The 19,086-nt window shown below is 36.2% G+C and overlaps 1 protein-coding gene across 1 annotated transcript in view; it reads left to right on the forward strand.

Moving 5' to 3' along the window:
* Positions 1 to 19,086, forward strand: part of PTPRQ (protein tyrosine phosphatase receptor type Q) — a 4,272,575-nt gene that overhangs the window by 648,977 nt on the left and 3,604,512 nt on the right. The window lies entirely within an intron of this gene.

Consider the following 19,086-nt stretch of genomic DNA (forward strand, 5'->3'; position numbering starts at 1 on the left):
ACATTTTTTTTTATGTATGTATGCATATATGTGTGTATGTATATATATGTGTGTGTATGTATGTATATGTATATATATATATGTGTATATATGTATATATATATATATATATATATATATATATATATATATATAGGTAGACCATTACAATAAATTTGATACCTATGAATGCCACTCACACTATAAGGAAGATAGACAGCAAGCATATTATTTTTAAGATGCATAACCATTATTATTACACAAAAGATATATTAAAATAAAAGATTTTCCTTTACGATTTAAACAAAACCAAATAGTTAAGTATTAAATCTATGTATAGTTGTGTTGCCTTAGTGTTTTATAAAATATTAAAAATAGATAAAGACTGTATTTAAGTAATCTGTAAAGACAGATACATGTATACTTAAAAGATATATAAGATACTTTTCATTATAAAACTACCATATGGCGGGGCCGGGGGAGGATGCTGAAATGCAGACTTAGAGAGTTCGCTTGAATGATTAGATCATTCAAGGATGAGATGTTTTTTCTCATGGAGGGGTTTGGTGGTTGTTTATCTTATATTGTTCTCAGTTATGATCTTGTAATTTACTTTTATTGGGTGTCTATAATCTATTGTAATACTGTTGGAAGAAGAAAGAACAAGTCATTCTCTTCATGTACACACATCTACACATTGTTACGAGTATATGAATATGGATAAAAGCAAAGCTAATATAAATCCAATTGCAAAATGTATATCTCTTAATGTAAATGGTTTAAATAATAGCTGCAAAGGGAAGTCTTTATAGATATTTAAAGCTATGTGAAGCAGAACTAGTATTTTTACAGGAAACACACCTTACACAGGAAGACATAAATAAAATAAACAATAAAAATTATACAATACTAGTAAGTTCCACCTATAATCAGAAGCGAAGGGGAGTAGCAATTTTGTGGAAAAACACTACTTTAATGCCTAAAATCATAAACACGTTCCATGACAACTCAGGAATGTTTTGTCTAGTGACAATATCTATCAATGAAATGATATATACATTAGTGAATATTTATTGGATACCAGGACTAGGTGTTAGAGTGGCCAAACAACACTTAGAAGACATTGTACAATATACCAAATGCAATTTAATCATAGCTGGAGATTTCAATTGCATTATAAAAGAAACTGACACAAATACTAAAACTACACGTAAGAGATCACTTTTAACAAAGTTGTTATCTGAGTTTGTTGAAACTTTTAATATAGTTGACATAAATGAGTATGCTATCCCAGATTCATTATTCTTTACACATTTTTCCCACAGACATAATACATACTCTAGAATAGATAGAGTGTACATAACAAAGGATTTAACCTCTAAATTAAATAAAGTCAAGACAATTTATGTCCATTTTCGGACCATAACACCATAACGTTTGAGATAGACTTATGTTTCAAGAGAAGGATATCAGTAACAAGAATACCATCTTACATAACAAATCTCAAAGATTTTAAGGAATTTTATATTAAAGAGACACAAACATTCCTAGATATCAATCTTACAAAAGATGTATCTGAAATATATATATGGGATGCATTGAAAGCATACCTATATGGAAGAGCGGTGGGATGGTATAAAAATAAACAAAAACAGTGGAATAAGGAATTAATGGAATTACAGTCAAAAGTAGATAATTTAAAGCTTGATATTCAAAATGGAAACACCAACTTAATAAAAGAACTAGAAGATACTAATAAAAAATACTCAGAGACGCTACACCACAAAACAATGATCAACTTAGAAAAAATTAAACTATGTTACTATTCAATGAACCCTAAAAACCAACGAAGAATAGCAAATAGGACTAAAAAGATTATTAAAACAAATCAAATCAAGGAAATACATAATATAGAAACCAAAAAGAAAGTATCTGATTTAGAAGGAATACTAGAAGCTTTTAGGCTATTTTTTCATAAACTTAATAATCAAAATGAGAAAACAGAAACACATTCAGCATTGAAAGCTTTTCTCAAAAACAATGTTAAAGTTAGGTTATTAGAGGCCAAAAAGCAGGAAATGTAACCAAACCAAGTAACAAAAATCCAGACCAAGAAGCAGAACAGCCAACGAGTGATTAGTAGAAGTCGAATCCTTTATTTCAGACAAACAGTAACACCAGTAACACAAGCGCTTTCGCTCAGAAAATTCTGAGCTTTTTCAAGTAATGACACTGTGTTTTAACAGATAGCTTATATACTTTAACAGCCTTTCCATTAATTGGAAAACCTTGCTGTTAATTAATGGTTTAAAGTGAACTTGTTCTCTTTTGTTCATAAGTTCTTGTTTAAAACAACATAAAATTCAATTACTTTTTAAAAATAAAGAATAAAAACATATTCCATGTACCAGGTAACTATTATCATAATAGACCTGGGACAATTTAAAATAAAATTCAGCGCAATAACATACTGAGTAACCCAGATATACACATTAAGTAATTCTAAAGTGCTTGAGTACAGTGAAGAACAATCCAATAGAAACGGTACTTAAAAACATAACTTCCCTATTGAATTCAATATTCGTAAACATATAACTTGCAGTTATACCAAAACACTAACTGTTTTATACTAATTTCAGTATTTTAAGGACTCTTATTATGACACCATCAGTATTAAATCTGTGCTGAAACTAAGGAGAGCAAGATTATAGTTTCCTATATCCATTGTTCATGATTATTGTATTTAATTTTTGTTAATGGATACAAGTTACGTGTACATTTTCTGACTATTGCTTTAAGGGATATTGTTATTAAGTAATGCTTTAGTATTTAGGGAATTTATATACACAATTAATAAGAGTCCTTAAAATACTGAAATTAGTATAAAACAGTTAGTGTTTTGGTATAACTGCAAGTTATATGTTTACGAATATTGAATTCAATAGGGAAGTTATGTTTTTAAGTACCGTTTCTATTGGATTGTTCTTCACTGTACTCAAGCACTTTAGAATTACTTAATGTGTATATCTGGGTTACTCAGTATGTTATTGTGCTGAATTTTATTTTAAATTGTCCCAGGTCTATTATGATAATAGTTACCTGGTACATGGAATATGTTTTTATTCTTTATTTTTAAAAAGTAATTGAATTTTATGTTGTTTTAAATAAGAACTTATGAACAAAAGAGAACAAGTTCACTTTAAACCATTAATTAACAGCAAGGTTTTCCAATTAATGGAAAGGCTGTTAAAGTATATAAGCTATCTGTTAAAACACAGTGTTATTACTTGAAAAAGCTCCGAATTTTCTGAGCGAAAGCACTTGTGTTACTGGTGTTACTGTTTGTCTGAAATAAAGGATTCGACTTCTACTAATCACTCGTTGGCTGTTCTGCTTCTTGGTCTGAATTTTTGTTACATAGGTTATTAGAGGAGCAGGTACAACTAATAGATAAACAAATAACAATGACAGAACTTAAAGCTGAAGTAAATAAGCTAAAATTAAACAAAGCTCCAGGTATAGAAAATATCACCCCAGAAATGTTTAAATTACTATCAAATGAGGCTTTGCTGTTGTTATTGAATGTCTTTACATCAGTTAAAAATGGTAAAGACATTCCTCCTTCTTGGAAGTACACATTAATATCACCAATTCTGAAACAAAATAAAGATCCCAGTGAATGTTCATCATACAGACCCATTTCACTTCTTAATATAGATTATAAAATTTTTATGGCAATACATGCTGCTCAAATAAAACAATTCCTACCACTTTTGATAGAGGAGGATCAAACAGGTTTTATAAAAGATAGGAACACTTATGACAACATAAAAATAATTCTTTCCTTAATTGATTATATAAATGTCACAAAAAAAAAATGAATGTTATTAGCTTAGACATAAATAGCGCATTTGATTCAGTGAACTAGGATTATCTGTGGTTAGTTTTAGAAGAATATGGCTTCTCAAACAACTTCACTTTGTTAATAAAATCATTATATGAAAAATCATTGGCTTATATAAAACTGGGATCTTGTCTGTCTAAATCTATTAAAATAACTAATGGCACAAAACAAGGCTGCCCTCTTTCTCTGTTATTGTTTGCGCTAGTCTTTGAACCCTTAGCAAATAATATACGTATGGATAAAAATATTGAAGGAATACAACTAGACAACAGCCTAGAGCTTAAAATTCAACTTTTTGCTGATGATATTTTAATTACCTTAAAAAATAATAATAGCAGCTTAAAAGCATTATGGGACTCAATTCAAAACTTTCAAAACTTTTCAAGTCTTAAATTTAATGAGAACAAAACAAATGTATTGCTTATAAATACTAATAAAAAAGATCTAAATAAAAAATACCATGAATATATCTCTACCGATAATATAATTAAATACTTGGGAATTATAATAACTAACAACCTAGATACTACAATTGAAACAAATTATAAAGAGACCTTAAATAATATTAAAAATCTAATACAAAGATGGAATAAATTCTTCTTTTCAATGGAAGAAAGGCTTTATATAATTAAAATGATCATATTTCCAAAAATTCTTTATGTCATACAAGCTTGTTCTTTGCCACCAGCTAAATCTCACCTAAAACAATTAAATGATTTAATGGTAAGATTCCTATGGTATCCAAAAAAACCAAGGATAGCTATGAAGTATCATCTAGATGATTGGGATATAGGTGGCATAGGTTTACCAGGCATAGAAATATATTTGCATTCATCCATTATTAAAACAATATCATTATGGCTAAATACAAAATATACATCAAAATGGAAGCTAGTTCATGAGAGAATCTGGTTAAAATCAGGATTTGTAGTAGAAAATAAGTATACATATTTCATACCAAACAATTTTCTATGGCTGATGAAGGAATATATGATGATATATAAGAATAAAAATATAAGTTCCAAATACATTACTTATACATTAAAAATTTTCCAAAATCTTATTAATAGCAATCCTGATATTAAAGCATGGTCATTTCTTTTATATCCAGTAGCGTACACACAAGGTAATATAATAACATTTAATATGGAAGTAGTCAACATGCTTAAAGAAAAGGGATTAATATATTGGCATCAATTGCTAAACTCTGGAAAACCTCTGACAATAGACCAGATTAAACAGAAATTAAATATGGAAGATAGTTCGTGGTTACATGTACAAGAATTAAGACAGTATATATTAAGCAAACAAGAAACAATGCAACCATCAATAAGACAAAATGTCCCTAACCTTATAGAACATATAATATTACTAACGAATCAACCTATTACTGGAAAGGGATACTTATCATCTATTTATAAAACAAACAAAAAAATAAAAATGCATAATAATGACAAAATATGGAATTATTATAGATCAGTTAATGGACATGTGCCAAATGACAGAGATAAAAAACTAATTCTTCTCTCTCCAAAGCAGACATCACTTTCATTACATTGGAGACTTTTTACATGGCAATTCATACACAGATCTTATGTAACCCCTCATAAAATGGAACTTATGTTTAAGAAAAATATTGGCTGCTGGAGATGTGATTTATCAATAAAAGCAGACTGGCAACATATGTTCTACGAATGTCATTTGATTAAACCATATTGGGATAAAATAAATTATTTTCTGCAAATGGTATTCAATGATAAATTCCAGATTTCCAAATCTATTATTTTGTTTAATGCACCTGTACCCGACTGTGTGCCAAGAACAAAATATGTAATCTTATGGACTCTCCTAGCTATTGCAAGGAAGAACATTACATCAAACTGGAAATCCAAAGCTTCTCCAACTTTTAAGCAATTCATGAATATGGTGTCAGCAGTATCGCAATTGGAAATGAACACTATTAAAGGAATAACTGAAAGAACTACATCATTATACGTAGCATGGCAAAAAGTAACTGAAATACTGGAGAATAATGACTGCAGCAGATTATAATCAGGAAACAATTGTATAGAATGTCAATTATATGTCAACAATAGACACCCTTGTAAATACTTTATTTTGGTTTTAATGTTTGATATCTGTTTAGAGGTTTTAGCCTACCTTTTTAAATAATTTGTAAATACTTCATTGTCATAACTAACCTGCATTCATGTTTTCTTGTTTTTGGAAATTAATAAAAATATTTAAAAAAAAAAAAAATATATATATATATATATATATATATATATATATATATATATATATATATATGGATGGTTTTTGATAGTACATATAATGCTGTAATGAATGTGGTCTTTTTCCTGTTAAGTTTGAAGTAAGAGATAATGATCTCTGCTCTGCTTTGTCAAAGTTGGGGGTGTCATGGGTATAGATATTTAATTCATCCACTTCTGTAAGGCCATGGAATGTATCATCATGCACCTCATAAATAAAGAAATAGGCGACTCCAAACCCTGGATCTGACCTGATTCAGCTTTGTCAAGGACAGATCTTGTCTGTTACACCCGGTGGATTTCTTTGAAAATGTGACCAGGGCCATTGATGAGGGCATATCTGTGCACACAGCATACCTTGACTTGACAAAGGCCTTTGCCATAATCCCACACTCAGGCATTACAAATAAACTTAACAAACTGAATTTAAACCCCTTTGTTGTACAATGGGTTGCCAGATGGCTCACAAACCAGTCACATACTAAAAAAGTGGGTGACTCCACATCAACAGGCAGACCTGTCACCAGCGGGGTGCCACAAGGGTCATTGCAGGGCCCCCTACTCTTTGGTATGTACTTCTCAGAAGTTCAGGCCAAAACTAATGGACTGTGGCTGACCAAGTTTGAGGACGACTGCAAACTGGGTGCAATTACTGAATCCTCAAATGATGTCAGTGTACTTCAGGAGGGTCTTATGCAGACCAGAGACTGGTGTCTTAGTCACAGTCTCAAACTGAATGAAATGCATCATCATTCCCTTTGGTAAAAACAATGTCCCTTCACACTATCAAATTAATAACAATACCCTATATACTAATGGTGGTAGGGGATCTGGGATCACAAGTAGACTGCGGCCTTAACTTTGACCACCACATGTCTACTGTAGTAAGGAAGGCCTTCTACACAGCACACTAGATTAGAAAAGACATCACCACTAGAGCAAAGGAGGTTTTAGTCCCTCTATACGTGTCACTAATTAGGCCCATACTCGAGTATAATGCCCCTTTTGCCATATGCCATGCAAGGCACCTGCAGCAGTTGGAAAGACCTCAGAGGTTTATAACAAAGAAGATCAAGGGCCTCCAGCATGGGCCTTACACAGACCGACTAAAGTCCCTGTCACTATACCATGCATTGTATAGAGTTCTTAAGGGAGACTTATGCCTGGCTTACAAAGCAATCTCCAACTCAAACCTAATGAATCTGCTACACATCCATAAATCAAAAAATCAAAAGGGACTAGAGCTACCCATTCCAGGGACCTAAATATAGCCTGCGACTTGAACAGGACATGCTGGAGGGACAAATTTGTCTCAGCAAGTGCTGCATCTTTACAATAGGCTGCTAATTTACGGTAAACAGAGCACCTCTAAAATACTGTTCAAAAGAAATGTGGATGGGGCACCATAAAGTCTTATTGGGGATAGTGCCCACAACCCTTCTGGACATGGGCAGTCATTACTAAATACAATCTTAGGTATTGACTAGGCTTGAAATGACTTCTGGGTCGATAGCCTAGTAACCTCCTATGATCCTGTTATTGCTATGTCACTTTCAAGTTTATTTTGTCTGTCCAGTCTGAGTATGTTAAAGCCTAGGGATAATATTTTATTGCCTTTAATTTCTGTTTTTTTGCCATGTTTCTATAATAGCTGTTATATCTGGGGAGTAAAATGCCAAGCATTTATAGAGTTTTTGTAATTTATTATATGTACCCCTCAGGCTGATACTGAGAAAGAATAAGTTTGAACCTCTAATTAGGTGTGGTGGGAGGGTGGAGACTTGTACAGTAGGGGGTAGGTATGACTTGTTGGTTTAAAATAGGACTGTGACTTGGGTGTATATTGACACTTAGTTTGAGTTTAGTTCCTGAGAGTTGGATGGGGAAGGATCACTTAGGCTTCTATTTGATTTGCATGGTCACTGTTAGGGTTATGGATTTATATTTAAGTACCTGAAATTGAAAAGATAAACATAAGTGACTGAATATAGACCTGGGGATACATAGAGAAAGTCTGAGGTGTTGCTGAATGACTGAATGTGGAGGAGTAATGACTAGCTGGTAAGGTGATGGGTATTAGATGGATTGACATTTTGTTGTTTGTGCTAACAGAGTCTGAAGTAGCAGCAATATGCTTTGTATACACAATATTTATAAGGAGAGGTGGGGACATTTAGGAAGTAGAAGAGGGTATGTAAAAGTTGTGGTCATGTTAGGGTAGTAAATAACAGTTAAGGTACAGCTAGAGGACTGGTTGAAATATAATGGAATGGAAGATCGAGAGTAGTAGTAACCTGGCTAAGGTATAGCTAGGGAATTAATTGTACACCAAAGTGTGACGTTGTTAAGGTATAGCTAATAAGAATTATAAAAGAAGTTAGGATGTCTTTAAGGGGAGGGAGTGTGTTGTTGAAATGTTGGTGCAGGTCATAAGTATAAATGTAAGGATACAGGAGGGTGACTTAGGAATTAGAGGGTGGGAGGGGAGCAAAGTGGGTCAGACAGGTTCCCACATTAGTGAAAGCCAATTAGTATGTGCCTGCTCAGAGAGTAAACTGGAGTACATACACACTGCATATGTTATGGAAAGGTAGGCAGTGCTGAATGAAAAAGGAAGAATGTCTGTCCCTTTTATATTCTTTTGTTTTATTTTTTTTGATGATGTATGTTTAGCTAAGTCATGCATGTATTGTTTCAGATAGAAAGATGAGAGTCAGGCAGGGTTTGATTGCTACTACAGCACAGATAGAATGATAGACTTAGCTGAAAAATATAAACAGCAAAGAAGTCCCTTTGGTAACGTTTAAAATAACTATATGATTGGGTTGAAACACAACAACCACAACAGTTCCCTGCTATGCAGCAAAGTACAACCAAATTGTGTTGCAATTTAATGTAGTATTGCTGCCATAGGAATTAAATGCTACAGGAAACTTCCTGGAGACTTCTAGAAGGAGCACTGTGTATCAATATGCTTAGTGTCTCAACCGGACACAGGCTGTGTATTAATGGCTAACTCAGACCAAACTTGCAATTGCTTGCTGCTTCCTGAAAGTAGAGCAAGAAGACTTAATGAGAACAGAAGAATATGTAGTAAAAAGATAAAGCTGAGTGTAATGAAATGTAATATATGTATATATATATATATATATATATATATATATATATATATATATATATATATATATTTAGAAAAAGATATATATGTGTGTGTGTATATATTGATGTAACTATCTATACACACACATACTATATATATATATATATATATATATATATATATTTATATGTGTGTGTGTGTGTGTGTGTGTGTGTGTGTGTGTATGTATAAATATATGTATATGTATATATATATATATATATATATATATATATACATATATATATATATATATAAAATTAGAAATCTATATATATATATATATATATATATATATATATATATAAACACAAAGCAAGACTTGAAAATGCTGCTGTACAATGGTCAATATCATCATGAATTTAAGCATATAAAGTCTATTTATGTGAATATTAACAGCTTTGTTCTATATGGGAGGAGATAGGTGGAATGAATAGAAGATGGGGTTTTGTTAATGATTTGTGTAAAGGTGCAATCAGGGAGTGGTTTGAATAGGAGTTAATAAAGTGCAAAGCAGTATAGAAGGGAGAAAGGGAGATGGGAATGGTGATAATAGTTAATGAAGACTGAGTTAGTCCAAGGCAGGAATATTTAGGTTGTAGTTTTTGATGACAAACCATATCAAAAATTTAGAGTGATCAAGGTTGCCACTCCTTCTATTTTGGTTAACTAAGTTGGTGAAGAACAAGGTTATTATAGCAATAACCCATGCCTGGGTGTGGGTAATGCTGGATTTACCCACGGTTGGCGTGGTTTGGTCCCGAGGGACCAAACAAAGACAACCGTGGGTAAATCCCGCATTACCCACACCCAGAAATGGTTATTGCTATTATCTATGACATTATTTAAGAAAAGAAATAATTACTTTTCTTAAATAATGGCATTATAACCTCTTTGCTGCCCTTCTGCAGCTGTCTGGTATCCGCGGCAGTTCTGATGTACTGCGCATGCTTACGCAGTACATCAGAGCTGTGGCCAAACGCAACGGAGAAAGCAAGATCTCTGTTGCTTTTTACTGTTTCGCTATGTTAAATGGGTTTAACATAGCGAGACAGCTTCAAAACAAGCACGGAGATGTCCGTTGCTTATTTTAAACTGTCTCGCTATGTTAAACCCATTTAACATAGTGAAACAGTAAGCAACGGAGATCTTTCTCCGTTGCTTTAAACCTGTCTCGCTATGTTAAATGGGTTTAACATAGCGAGACAGCTTTAAAATAAGCAACAGAGATCTCCGCTGCTTATTTTAAAGCTGTCTCGCTATGTTAAACCCATTTAACATAGCGAGACAGGTTTTAAAAAAAAGCAACGGAGAAAGCAACATCTCCGTTGCTTTTTACACACTGTGCCGCTATGTTAAAGGAGTTTAACATAGCGAGACAGCTTTAAAAAAAGCAACGGATGGCCAATCAGCATGCACGTTTTGGAATATTAATGGGGGGTCATGGTATAATAGAGGATTTGGTAGCCTATTATTTGTGCTAAGAGAGCCAGAAGTAGCAGTAATCTTATCTGTATACACAATATTTATATGAAAAAGAATAAGTAAAAGAGGGTATGTAAATATGAGGTCAAGTTTGGGAGTTGGTAAGTTGTGAGAAGCCACAGGGATGAGTAGTATTAGAGGAGTTGTTTGAAGTCAGTCCATGTTTTCTTCTTTATGGTTGGAGATCCAGGAGAGCTTATCTTTTAATGTTGTCATCTTGTTATATTGGTGTATATACTGTCATTTGATAACTATGGATTTGCATTTGATTACTTTTCATAAAAAGAAGAATTTCTGTTATGAAATTTCCATTCAGTATGGCAGTTTAACTGACATGATGTTTTTATAAAGTGTAACCACTTCATTAGCATTTTCGTTCAGTCTATTTAGCCTTGTGGTGTTATAACCAGGAGGTAGGAATGGTACATCCTTTGTCAGACGTTATAGCCAGGTTTTTCTGGTTATCAGGATGCCAGGAGATTGTAGCCTGGTCCATGCATGTATTTTGTGAGTTTGGTGTTGATGCTTCTGAGACAGATGTGTTAGATGATGAGGGCTTCCAGGGTGAGCTGCTATGGAAATGTGGTGGGTGCTGAGTTTAGATGCTGCAGATGCCTGGGACCTGGGTTTTAGCGAATGTCATCACAGAGATGCAGTGATGAGGTGAAGTGATGATACACGTATACCCATTCCATTTTCTTTTTTCTATAGCTTGTAGTCTGGGGATGGCTGTGTTATAGTGTATGTATGAATTATCAAAATGTTTAATAAAAGCACCACTGTACAGAGTCGGTGCGATGGTGAAGGAGCGGTTTGTTGTGGAATGGATGGAGCTAAGTGAGGGCTAGTTGACTGATGGGAAGTATTGTGTAGCAGACTAAGGTCTTGGACAGGATGAAGGGGGAGGTGTTTGGGATTATATAGCACATATATGAAAGAAGAAAAGCAGACAAGGAAGGATAAGCAAAGGATTTGGAATGTAGGAGAAGTCAATGGAGACAGGAAAATAAGTACAAAGAGTTATTAAAGGACAAGAATTGGGTTTTGAGGTGTTGCACTTTGTGATGATGGGGTGTATGTACTGTTAGGAGATGGTAGGTCAGGGACTGGCAGAACAGGTAAGTAAGAGTCATTAGAGTTTCTGTTATGGGTTATCCTTATGATTAATTATAAGCTAGTGGTTGAATTATATAAGGTATTGTGGGAATATAGTGAGTGGGAGCAGCTGGAGTCTTCAGCAGCTGTGTACGTCCTGGGGGAGGTGGTGATGTAGTTATGGAGGTAAATTAGACTTAGGTCTGTGTTAAGAGAAAAAGTTTTAAAAACATACTGTTATTTGTCTTTTTCCCCTTCTTGCAAAGTGAACATGTTATTTGTTGGGATATGCCTATCAAAGATGGGCCTCATCTGTGAACAAAATGCAGCATTGCTTATGACCCTGCATAATAACTGTTTTCTGCTTTTCAGAATAAAGAGACTTGGTTATAGCTCAGTGAAGCCTGGGATAAGGACGCACGGCCGAGTAAGAGTTAATTTACTGAAGCAGGCTGTGTGTCCTGGAAAATTTGAGCTACCATTGTTGAACTGAACATTCTGTACTTCTTGAACATTCTGTACTAACTGTTGGTTTGAGGTGATTTGTGATAAACATGTTTATCACAGGTGTTTTCCATAGCCAACTGTCAACGGTCATAAATGTAACAAAAAGTTGTTTTGCTTGCAGTATAAAAGTTGATGTCAGTAAACAAGTTGACCAGAGGAGATCATCTTGGCCAACATGCTGTGCAATCTGGTTAGCTGCTAATAAAGAAGTTTTTCATCACCTGAGGCAGATGTGACTCGTTTGAATTTTTCTTCTGACATTTTGGTCCTTCGGACCGGAAACCTCTACGAAGATACGGATCAGACCGACAGAGAGACCGAAAAACCTGTGTAGGTGAGGGTTTCTCATCTTAAGATTCCCTCGACTGAAAGCCCTCCAACTGATTTGTCATTGAGAGGAGGCAGGCCGCTCTCTGATCCCTATCTGAGGGACGGTTTCTGAACGAAAAGTGGAAACGGAGTCTCATCTGGTTCAGGTAGGATGAAAAATAAATTTTCTTTTAATTTAATTTAATCTTGTCGACAAGGGTTTTATTTTTAGTTAAGGGTGGGTAGGATTACTTGTTAAGATTATTTTGTTAGGATCACCCATTAAAATAGCCCCATTTTGTAATAAGCCCAGTAAAATAACTTTGATACAGTCCTAAAATAAGAAATTTAGGGAAAACATGGGTTCGAGTTGCTGCAAGTGTGAGATTGACGTCTGTTTAAATGTTGATGCTAAGTATATGAAAGGTTTAAACAAAAATAATGTTAAATTTTTGAAAAAGTGGAAGTTGAAATATGATTTTGATGGTACACTGAATAAGAATGCCTGTGCAAAATTGGTTAGAGATTTGAAAAGAGATGCAGGAACTAGAACTAAAAAGCAAAGACAATTGGGATTTCCCCAAGCACAAAAATGGTTAGAAGAAGCAAATAGACAAGCTATAAAAGAAAAACAGTGCCAGGAAAAAGAAAAAAATAAATCAAAAGGGATCACTGGTGCCAAGTGGAAAAGTAGCTTTATTTTTAGATACGGAGGATGAGCATACAGTTTGTGCGGTACAAAGACAGGCAACTGCCCCACCGTATGGGGAAATTGCTGCTGCCGTACCGGTGGAACCTCCTCAATATCAGTCTGAAGATGTGGGATCTGTACAGCAGGGTGGGTTATTGGCTGCTCAAGGAAATGTTGTGACCCCTCCAATTTACCCACAAATTCCCGTAGTACTCAAGGTTGCTTTGCAACAGGTAGACCAGCAGGGAAAGGATGTTGGGCCATTAAACATTCTGACTACTCAGAAGCTCTTCCCGTAATACAAGTTGCAAACCCACAAGCAGGGGATGTTGGACAAGAGCCAACTATTTTAGTTTATCATCCCTGGGCTAGAGAGGATATAAAACGAGCTACAGATGGTATTCCTCATCCCAAGGTTAATTTTCAAAAGTTTTCTGAGGACATAGTTGATATGCATTTAAGTTATCATCTAAATGGTTTAGAAGTAGAACAAGTAGTGCAACAAATCCTGGGTCCAGATTGGCACTTAGTTTGTGGTACTTGGACATGTAAGGCAGATGACGGCACTACATTAAAGCATAATTCTGGGGTGTTAGACACGCGAGTCACTGATCTGTTAAAGAGAATTTCTGATAAGTGGCGTCCAAGAGCAGATTGGACAGTAATAAATCAGTGCATCCAAAATGATGATGAATCTGTAGATCACTATATTGTAAGATTGACAGAAGTGTTCAATAACCATTGTGGAATGATGATTCCGCAAGATCAGACCAATGACAGTCCGTATGAACAGCAATTGAAAAATGCTTTTCTTAAGGGTTGCAGGGCTCCAATAAGTAGTTTTATAACTAAGCATATGGTAGATCATAGAACATGTAGACTGCAACCTTTGTTTGAATATGCACGGCATGCTGAGCGACATTTCAATTTAAAAAAGAAAAAGAAAGTACAAGTGTTAGCAGTAGGGGATGATGGTGGTATATTCTTGGTACAGGACCAAAGGGGGGCAAGGGCACCATGGTGGCGTAAAAAGACGTGGGGGCCTGAAATGGGACACGTTAAATAAACTGGGTGGACATTCAGAGGAATATGAGGGGAGGTTAAAACGTGGAGAATATTTTAAGTGCGGTAGACGTGGGCACTTCGCTGCCGACTGTGAAGAGTGGCAACACCCCCCACAGCTTACGAACAAGGGCTCCGCATGACTATATGATAGTAAAGGAAGGCGCCAAATTCATTATTGTGATTATTGTAGAGAAGAAGAAAGTGAGAATGATTGTGATGATGATGAGGCAGACACTCTCTGCGATGAATGTCAGAACACTCAGAAGGAAGGGAGGAATTGTGACTGTGAAGTCATAAACCTGGCAAATTTGGGTATTGCTATGCATCTAGATCAAAAACCCATGATAGAGTTTTTGGTTGAGGGGCAGAAAGTGGAGTTTTTATGTGATTCAGGTGCATCGCGTACACTTTTGGGTCCAGCAGTTCTGCCTCCGAACTGTGAGACAGATGAGTTTGTCCTTGTGAAAGCGGCAAATGGGAAAATCTATAAGGAACCACTGTCTCATCCTCTATTGTTCACAGATCCGCAAACAAACCAAACTGTTAGGTGTAGGGTAATTATATCGAAAGTTTGTCCAGTTAATTTGCTGGGAAGAGATTTGATGCATTTGTTTGGAATAGCGGCAATTCCCACACCTAAAGGCATTGAGCCAAAAAGGTTAGCGGATGGCTTGGTGGTACAGGGAGTACAAGACTTGTTTTACTGGTATAGCCAGGACTTGATTTCAAACGGGTTGGGGAGGGTTGATACAGATTTGATCAACCTAGCTTTAAGTAAATCTAGGAGCGGGTCACCGCAGGTTGCGGCGCACTTACATTGTACAATGTTCTATAGAAAGGCCCCTGGTCCGGATAAAGAATTTGAAAAAAAATTCTTTAAGCACAAACGTGCAAGGATAATTTTGAATGATATGTTTTGGGATACGCAAGGTAATACAGTAGTGACCTGTACTTTGACCAAGGAAATTAGTTCTTTATATCGCTCAGGTTATAGCCCACATATTTCAATTACTAAAGCGGTGGGGACACATTGGGTAGATTTGGCAAAAAAGGTAATGAATTGGGACACAATGTCCGAAAGTCAGTTGAAAGATCAACAGATCCAGGTACAAAGATTAAATTGGGTGACTTGGGCACAACCAAGTGTGCACCTCAGGGATGACAAAACAGAAATGGCATGAGAAATCCTTCTAACCCAAGAGGAAGATAGTGCGTTAAGTGCCTTACCTGTAGATTTATGGTCAAAAGGTAAAGGGGATGTAGGACTGATGAAAACAGCAGGTGAAGTCTGTATAACTCCAAAGTCAGGTTTTAGACCTCGTAAGCACCAATACCCGCTAAGTAAACAAGCAGAGGAAGGAATTAGGCCAGTTATTGAGCAGCTAAAACAGGTAGGAATTCTTGTTGAATGTCCAGATTCACCCTGCAATACTCCGTTGTTTCCTGTAAAGAAACCGGATGGGTCATGGAGGTTGGTTCAGGATTTACAAGCAGTTAATTCAGCTGTGATCCCAAGAGCACCGGTGGTCCCTGACCCCTATACACTACTTAATGATTTACTACCTCAGCACAGATATTTTTCTGTCATAGATATAAGCAATGCTTTTTTCTCCATACCACTACATAAGGAGAGTAGATTTTGGTTTGCATTCACTTATCAAGGTAAAAGATACACCTACTCCAGATTGCCACAGGGTTATTGTGAGAGTCCGACAATATTCGCACAAGAAATGGCTGCGAATTTAGCTCAGTTTGTTCCCCCAGAGGGAAGCCAGGTTCTGTTGTATGTAGATGATATTTTATTGACCTCAAACACGCAGGAAAGTTGTAGAAAGGATACCCTTGCCCTTCTTAGTTTTTTAGCTGAGCAAGGACATAAGGTAAATAAAGAAAAGTTACAATTGTGGAAAGCACAAGTAAAGTACTTGGGTTATTTAATTTCGCAGGCAGGTAGACAATTGGAGTACAAAAGAAAACAAGCAATTCTTGAGACACCTATGCCTACGACTAAGCGGGAAATGATGTCCTTTTTAGGTGTGACGAATTTTTGTAGAAGTTGGATCCCTAACTATGCTGAGGAAGCAGGGCCATTGACTGCACTAATCTATGACACTCCCATGGCAGCTAAGAATAATATACAGTGGACAAATACGGCAATACAGGCATTTAATAGAATTAAGCAATTGATAGCAGGATCCTCTGTTTTGGGTTTTCCGAACTATTCTAAGCCATTTATACAAATGGTTGACTGTAAGGGAGGATATATGACTTCGGTTCTGGTACAAGTACATGGGGATAAACAGAGACCGATAGCTTTCTACTCCTCCAGATTAGATCCTGTTGCAAGGGCATTGCCGCATTGTGTTCAAGCTGTAGTGGCAGCCGCCATGGCAGTACAAGCCTCAGCATCATTAGTTTTGTTTCACCCATTACAATTGCGGGTTCCACATTCAGTAGCTACTATACTTTTGCAAGATAAGATAACCTTTTTATCTCCTAATCGACATTTGTCATGTATGACAGTGCTGCTAACACAGCCTCATATGACCATAGAAAGATGTACTACTCTTAATCCGGCAACACTTTTGCTGACTCCAGAAGTAGGTACTCCACACGTTTGTTTAGAGAGCATTCATGACAAAGTACTTCCCCGACCAGATTTAACGGATATTCCGTTGGCAGATTCTGATCTTGTTTTGTTTGTAGACGGATCAGCAAAGAAGGACACTGTAGGAAAAACACTAGTAGGGTATGCAGTCACCACAGAAACTGAAGTTTTGGAGGCAAATGGATTGTCAAACATTTATTCTGCACAAGCAGCTGAGTTGGTGGCTTTGACTCGAGCTTGTACCTTAGGGGAGGGTAAAAAAGTGACAATTTATACAGATAATCAATATGCTTTCTCCACTGTACATGTTTTCGCTCAACAATGGAAGAATAGGGGAATGGTTACTGCGACAGGCAAACCAATAAATCACAGAGATTTAATTTTACAGTTGTTAGATGCAGTGCAACTACCACTTCAGATAGCGATATGTAAATGTTCCGCACATACCAACAGAAAAGATTCTGTCTGCAGGGGAAATGCCCTTGCTGATATGGCTGCAAAAAAGGCAGCTCAAGAAAATGATTTGCTTTTACATGACAATGATTTAGAGCCCGGACACCTCTTAGACTTAGAGACACTAAAAGTAATGCAAACATTGACAACACAGAAGGAAAAATGTCATTGGGTAAAATATGGTATCACTCAACAGGAAGGGTTGTATAGTGCATCAGATGGCAAAATGGTATTACCCTCAAACCTTTTTAGGTATGCGGCATTGGTTAGCCATGGACCTGCCCATGTAGGAGTACAGACGATGAATCAAATAGTGTCTAAGGTGTTTTGGTGTAAGGGGTTTTCAACTTATGCAAAGCAATTCTGTTTATATTGTTTATTATGTGCAAAGTATCATGCTCAGGGGGGAGTTAAAAAGTCTCATCAGGCATTCCCTACCCCTCCATATCCATTCCACACACTCTGTATGGACTTTGTTGAATTGACACCCTCAGAGGGAAAAAGGTTCTGTTTAGTCATTATTGATGCTTTTTCTAAATGGGTAGAAGCTTTTCCAGCAAAGCACCCGAATGCACAAACAGTAGCAAAGCTTTTGACTACAGAAATAATTCCCCGATTTGGTTTACCAAGACGCATTTACAGTGATAATGGGTCTCATTTTGTTAACCAGATTGTTCAGAAGTTGGGTCAAGTGTTTCAAATTGATCTCAAGTATCATTGTGCTTACCATCCCCAGTCAGCTGGACTGGGGGAAAGACACAATGGTGTCTTAAAGAGTAAGCTCTGCAAACTGATGGCAGAAACACATAGATCATGGACTGTGTGCCTTCCTTTGGCACTCCTGTATATGCGAATCTCACCTTCCTACAAAGGACTTACACCATTTGAACCTTTGTTTGGGAGACCATATTACGTCCCGCAGTGGCAAGGATTGTTGCCAGCGGAACGTGAGGGGGGTGAGGATCTAGCGGATTATATGAAGAAGCTGCTAAATGTCAAATCTCTTGTAACCAATGACTCCTTTGCAGATTCCAGAAATGAAACCTTGTTAAGCGTGGCACCCGGGGACTGGGTGTGGATTCGAATTCTGATGAGAAAGAATTGGTCATCCCCCAGGTGGGAAGGCCCATACCAGGTGCTTATCTCGACACCTACAGCTGTAAAGATCGCTGAGAGAACTTTGTGGATTCATATTACCCACTGTAAAATACTCAAGACTTTTCCTTCTGCCATTGATATTGGTCAAACTCCACCGGACCTCTGAGCGCAAAGTCTGGCTACAAAGGGGGATTAGCCCAATAGGGGTTAGTTCATCTCAAACCCAGTGAAGAAACCAACGGTGCGAGGTAGTCCTTAGGGAGGATGGCCACGTTCAACTGGTACTTGAACTGTTACATGATGATGATTTTGGTGGTGAAAGTAAATATGTCCATACGAGAAGGAACAGTTGCAAAAGAAAAAGAAATGGTGGTGCTGCAAGTGCAAACAGGTGTTACTACTGTGTTTAAGGTGAAACTTTGTGAAGGAATTTTGGACTGTTCTAAATGGAACAATGATAATTTCTTGACTCGTGCAAAA

The sequence above is a fragment of the Protopterus annectens genome, chromosome 11.part0 (genome assembly GCF_019279795.1).
Source record: "Protopterus annectens isolate FY-2018-M chromosome 11.part0, PAN1.0, whole genome shotgun sequence".
Lineage (NCBI taxonomy): Eukaryota > Metazoa > Chordata > Ceratodontiformes > Protopteridae > Protopterus > Protopterus annectens.